Source organism: Mustela putorius, unplaced genomic scaffold (assembly GCF_011764305.1).
Source record: "Mustela putorius furo isolate JIRA1106 unplaced genomic scaffold, ASM1176430v1.1 tig00000580_pilon_pilon_pilon, whole genome shotgun sequence".
NCBI classification, from domain to species: Eukaryota; Metazoa; Chordata; class Mammalia; order Carnivora; family Mustelidae; genus Mustela; species Mustela putorius.
Window position 1 is genome coordinate 9318096 of NW_025421423.1, and position 6178 is coordinate 9324273.

Sequence of the window (6178 nt, forward strand, 5' to 3'; positions counted from 1 at the left end):
GCTAGATGCTACCATGCTTTGAAGAAGCTCACAGCTAAGCGAGGAGAGAGAGAGAGAGAGCGATTACAATATCACTGGAAACAAGCTATGGTGAAGGGATAAGCCAGGTGGGGAGGAAATGAGCAACAACCCAGCCTCAAAGGCCTGAGAAAGTTTCAAGGACAGTTGACATTCAAGCTGAGTCCAAAGAGCTGAGGATTTCTCCAAACTTAGATGGAAGAACTTTCCAGAAAGGGTGTGTAAAGGTACATAAAAGCAAAGGGAGTTGAGCAAATCAAGGTGGGTGTAGACAAAGTTGCCTATTGTGGCGGGAGCCCAGGAAATTCGCTCAGCACGGGGAGGCAGCTTTTGAGGTAGAAACCTAGCCAAGGTGGCTCAGGGAGGCCTGAGAAGCTGTGCCAGAGGGATTGGATTAACTGTGGCTCCTCCAATTTTTTTTTTTCTTTTTGGGTTTTATTGAGATACAGTTGACATACTGCACTGTGTAAGTTTAAGGTGTCCACTCTACTTCTAATTTGGCCTGAAATATGCTTCTAGTTAATGACCTTCCTTTCTTCACTTGCCATGTGGACAGACACATCCTTGCTCTTCAAGCACTAGAGTGACGAAGTGTGGACACTCTGAAACCAAACGGTCTGGTTTCAAATCCCAGAAGTGACCCTCTAGTAGCTGAGTGACCTTGGCCAAGTTATTCACCATCTCTGTGTTTTGGTTTTTCTCGTTTATAAAGTAAGGATAACAGTACCAGCCCTGCAGGGTTGTGGTAAGGATTAGTCAGTATATGCAGAAGTACTTGGAACATAACTGATAAATAGTCAGTAACCAAAAAATAGTAGATATTAATGTTATTAGGTTGTTTGGGCATATTCAGATATTAATAAGATGCTATTAAAAGTTTCTTTACTCATCATGTGTTTTCTCACTGACCCTCTGGTTAGATCACATGTGATTTTTGTTTTCGTTCAACAGTCTTGCCAGGCACCCTTGGGATAATACCCTTCCTTAAAAATTGCTTCTGAAGCAGAGCAGCATTTTCCTATCATCAGACTGGCCTTGTGTGATCACTGCCCAGCCTCACTACTAATCAGAAATGAATGAACAGCTCACAGCCAGATCAATGGCACCATCGAGAGCACAGCCTAGGCCCGCAGAGGCCACTAAGTTGGAGATGTCTTGGCCTACGGCTCCCAGAGGACGACACTGTGAGGATGAGCTTTCCACTCCTGAAAGCAGAGGTACCATGAGATCACGCCTCCACACGAAGCACCCCACTTAACTTTCTGAAACAGCAACCTGCCAACTCCGTGGGGAGTCAAAATACTAAAAAGGTGTCAGTTATAAAGCATGGGAGAGAAATCAGGGGCCAGGAGGAGAAGAAGCAGACAGCCGCAAGAGGCACTTTCAGGTACATTCCAAACTCAACACAAACAGGCGCTGCCAGTTTGGCAAACTTTTCAAGGTCACATTTATGATCTATGATGAACCCAACAGAGGGCTGGTGGCTCAAGGACAATAACACATCAGTTTAGGGGTTATCTCTCAGACACTGAAGATAAAGCCTCAAAGAGGAAAAGCAAAGCTGTAACTGACAGTCTTCTTCAATGCCACAGAGTCTGTCGTAACCTGGCATTCTTTCCAAGTGTTCTGTAGGACACAGAGGATCCCAGGCCCCCGGGCCACTTCCAAACTCCAAGGCAGGAGCCACGTGATGGGACATCCTTTATCCAACAATGCTTTCTGGAGGAAGAACTCTGTTTAACTTAATAAGATAAATAAAAAGAATAAAAAGAACCTGCAGGTAGCTCAGTGGGTTAGGCTTCCGACTCAGGTCATGATCGCAGGGTGGTGGAATGGAATCCTGCCTCTGGCTCTGTGCTCGGCCCAAGAGTGTGCTTTAGGTTCTCTCTCCCTCTCTCTCCCACTCACTCGCTCTCTCAAGTAAATAAATGGATAAAATCTTTAAAAAAATAATAAAAATAAAAAATACTTAATAAAAAGAACCTCCAGCTTTCATCCTGCCAATGAGGTCATTATATGATGAAGGAAACTGAAGCACAGAGAAATCAGATGACTTGCCCCATGTTATTGTTAGTGGCAGAGCTAGAGTTCTGTCTAGAGGGATAATTGACTCCCAAACTTTTTGTCCCACAGGTTGATGAAATCACGTGGATGCCAGCAAGCTCGTAGCAAAAATCAAAAAGCTGAAGAGCCCAGGTTTTGCCAGCCAGTGAGTACAAAGTAGGTCACGAGAGCAAAGTCTCCCAAACGTAGTCAGCTCAGTGTCTCGACCTGCTCATTCAGGAAATGTATTCCCCTCCCCAAAGTTTCCCTTCTCAGGGTCTTTTGTTTGATCTTGCTCAGGGACTGTCTGTAGTCCATGAGCCCCTCATGGAAGGTGCAGACTCAATTAGTCCAGCTGCCATGTCCTCCCTTGGGTCTTCCCTGATTCTCACCAAGTTCTGCACATTTCTGCAGATGGGTCTCTGAGCCTGTTGCAGGACTCTGCCAGCCGGGGCAGAGGCAGAGGTGGGAAAGGAGAGAGCAAGGCACATGTGGTGCATTGTGTGCAGCCGTTGGCCACTTTGGTCCCAAAACAGGAGTGTGCGTACCCCAAGCCTTCCCTGTCCCTCATGAAATACAAACTCTGTTCCTTGCTCTGGCACTATTCCCACAGAGGCTCACAAGCAGGCCTTCAGCCATGAGGGAAAGTCAGGGAAAAGTTTGAGGCAACTCTCCAGACAATTTTTGCCTTCCTAACCTTGTATGGTCTTTATCTCCCCTCACATCTCCCCAGTGCCTCTCCACCAACACACACACACACACACACACACACAACAACAACAACAACAACAGCCAAAAAAAGGACACAGGCGCAACATCTGGCACCTCCTTCCTCAATCACCCAAAAAACAAAAAGTGCCAACGCGAATGTGTTTGAACTCGTACAAAGAGGTCTTTGGAAGAAAGGAACTGCCCAACCTTGAGCACCAGAAGCATCTGAGTTCCAGCTCTGTCTCCGAGAGGATAAAACTACAGTTATTGGAATCATATCATAAGCTGATCGTGTGCTTAAATAAATTACTGCTGAGAGGGGAAGAAAGCATCATTCCGAAGCAAAACCTGCCTTACATGTACATCCCCGCAGGAGTAGAAGCTGAGAAGGACTCGAATGGTAACCCCAGTACACCCCAGCGTGAGAGGAGGAACAAGGAGATGAGAACAGGAGGAGAAACATCAGTAAAGGGTGTGTGAATAAGTGAGCGATTAACTACGAGCTACTGGGGCTCAGTCCTGCTGGGAACCCTCTCAGAAACTGTGAGGAACTTGCCTCAGAATCACAGGACAAAGGCGGGGAGAAGAGGGTGCAAAATCTGAGGCACTCGCCCTCAAGTCGGCCAAGTCAAGTCATGCAAAACAGAGTCAGGCCTGCTCTGAATCATTCTACTGGGAAGACTGCTCTATTTACTCGTTGATTTCCATCTCTTGTTGGTTAAGGACGGCCCCCTGCCCCAGGGATGCCGATGTCCCTGCACTTCTGGGCTGAACCCGTCTAGGGTCTGCGAGTTCCTCAGGGTGCCAAGAGAGTCCCCAGGCAGAGAAAAAGAGAAGAAGGTGCTGGGTGGGGTGGGAAGCTGTCCATGCTCTGGAAAGGTCCAGAGCAGCTGCCGGTGAGCATGGGTAGGTAGAGGGGAGAGGAGCAGGACATCAGCTACAGCTGTTACAGGCTCTGCACATACCAACAGTATCTGGAACACACATCCAAATTATGACACTCTTAGGCAGACATGCGGGCTTCCCGTAACTCAGCCAACATCTCAAAACTCAAAGCAAGTTGAAGGCAAAAACATCCTGAACCTAGAAGTACAGAATTTAAATGGGAAAGTTAACAGCATCATGTAGTGAAGGACTGGAAAGACTATATGGAGAGGCCACACTTAGGTGCTGTGCCAGTGAAGACGTCAGCCTACCTCCAGCAGGTAGGTTAGGTTAGGGTAGGTTAGTGAGCAAGCCCTCGGGGGATTCCGGCCCTGTCCTTTGCCCTTTACCAAAAGACACAGAACAGAGACAAGCTGGGGCTCTGAATTCTGCCAAAATTAGAGATTTGTGAGCAAAATTAATTACTGGTTTTGTTTTCAGTGTTAGGTTTCGTTGGCTTTTTAGGCAGCTCTACATACTGGAAACAGCTGTTCATTTTCCCAGGACACTCCTGAAAATAAGGACAGTGGCTAATTAACTAATGAATGTGCCAATCTTGGCATGTAGTAGGTGCTCTGTATGTACTCAATGTAGGTGAAAGAATGAAATATGCTTCTAGCTTTTTAAAAAAGATTTATTTATTTTAGAGAGAGAGGAAGTGAGAGCACGAGCAGGGGGAGGAGAAAAAGGAGAGGGAGAGAGAGAGAATCTCAAGTGGAATCCTCACTGAGCTGGGAGCCCAACTGAGGTCATGACCTGACCCCAAATCAAGAGTTGGACGCGTAACCGACTGAGCCACCCAGGTGCCTCAAATATGGACCGCTCCATGAATCTGCATACCATCCTTGCACAAAGGCCATGCTAATCTTCTCTTCAGCGTTCCAACTTTAGTGTATGTGCTGCCAAAGTGAGAGCTTCAGCTTTTGAAGAGCAAGTTCAGAGGAAGAACGAGCTTCCCTGAAAAAAATGGAGCCCTCCCCCCTTTTTTGTAAAATTGACCTACAAGGTCACATTGGTTTCAGGTGTACAGCTTAGTGGTTTGACAAATTTATATACTGTGCTATGTTCACCACCAGTATAGCTCCCATCTGTCCCACTACATCGCTATTAGAATATCACTGACTACTCCTGATGCTCTTCTTTTTATGCCCATGACTGACTTACTCATTCCATAGCCAGAGGCCTGTATCTCCCTCCCTCCTTCACCCATGTTGCCCAACCCTTCCTCCCCAAATGGAGCCATCTTTGAGATTTGAGATTTGTTATGAGGAAAACAGGTACTACTGATAAGTTCCCCGGCTCAAAGTGGGTCTCTGCTTCCTGTGTCATTTCACATTCATGGGAGGAGACACAATGTGCCCAGTCTACACTTGACAAAGTTTGTCTCAGTGTCCTCAGCTATAGAATTCAGTCGCTCAGAATGAGGAAAATCATACCTTCCTATAAAGTCATGGTCTCAGAATGTACAAATGAGTCTGAGGAACAATTTTTAAGATATTTCACTTACTCTAGATAAGGGGGGCATCCCAGAAAAGGATAAAATTAAAGACTTATGTACTGCTAATCAAAAGCAGGATCCTCACATAGCTTTTCAGGGCCTTTCTTTGCTTTCTTGGTATAACTTACACAGAGTACTAACCACTATACGATCACAGCATCTTGGTATAACTTACAGCTATCGCCTGTCAACTCCCTTCTGAGAATGCCACCGCTCCCTTTCTTGGTCTATACATGAAATCTTGGCTTCCATTCCTGACTAAAGACTCTTTGCAGTGTGTGTGTGTGTGTGTGTGTGTGTGTGTGTGTGTGTACCAGTAGCAGCTTTAGAGGTTAACACCTTTGGTGAAACTCAAAAAAGCACCCTCTCCATACACTGTGTAGTTACATTGTTTTTTTTATCTCACACCTCAAAGGCACCTTCTATGAGGAGAACCACAAAGTGCAGGTTTTGGTCTGGCCAAGCCCAAGCCAGACAGTCATGGATCAGTTAGTTACCGAGTGCCTCCAGGGCTGTCTGAGCGCTTCCAACCCACACGCAGAACTGGCTACAGGAATCCTGAAGATTTCAGATTTGCCTATAAGTCTGACCAGAAAGAGTACGAACTACTGCTAATTGGAATCCACAGGGGTAGCTGTTCAGTGAGTCAGTGCATCACAAGGAAAGAAGTTACACAGCCCTCCTCTGAGAAATAGATTTGGCAGAATTCTGTCATTATTCATGACTTAGATTCCAGGATTCACTAAGAAGGGACAGGAAACTGGGTGTTCACAGATGGAAGAGATGACACCGCTTCAGAGCCAAATGCTCCGCTCTTCTCTGACACCAATCAATATCTAATTTGATGCTATAGTGACTGCTAATGGAGTATAATGAATATATGTATACTCAGCATACTGGGTTACTGAGAACCGAACGAGGTTTCAGAATTTTATTTTGTTTTCCATAATCAGTCAGAAGATCTGTTCCAATTAATACATTATT

General features: G+C 45.8%; 1 non-coding gene across 1 annotated transcript; it reads right to left on the bottom strand.

Annotated features, from left to right (window-relative positions):
• Window positions 1-4504: 4504 nt before the first annotated feature.
• On the bottom strand, window positions 4505-4611 carry LOC123392507. Its single transcript, XR_006607229.1, has one exon. It is a non-coding gene; the product is annotated as a U6 spliceosomal RNA (small nuclear RNA).
• Between the last annotated feature and the right edge of the window lie 1567 nt (window positions 4612-6178).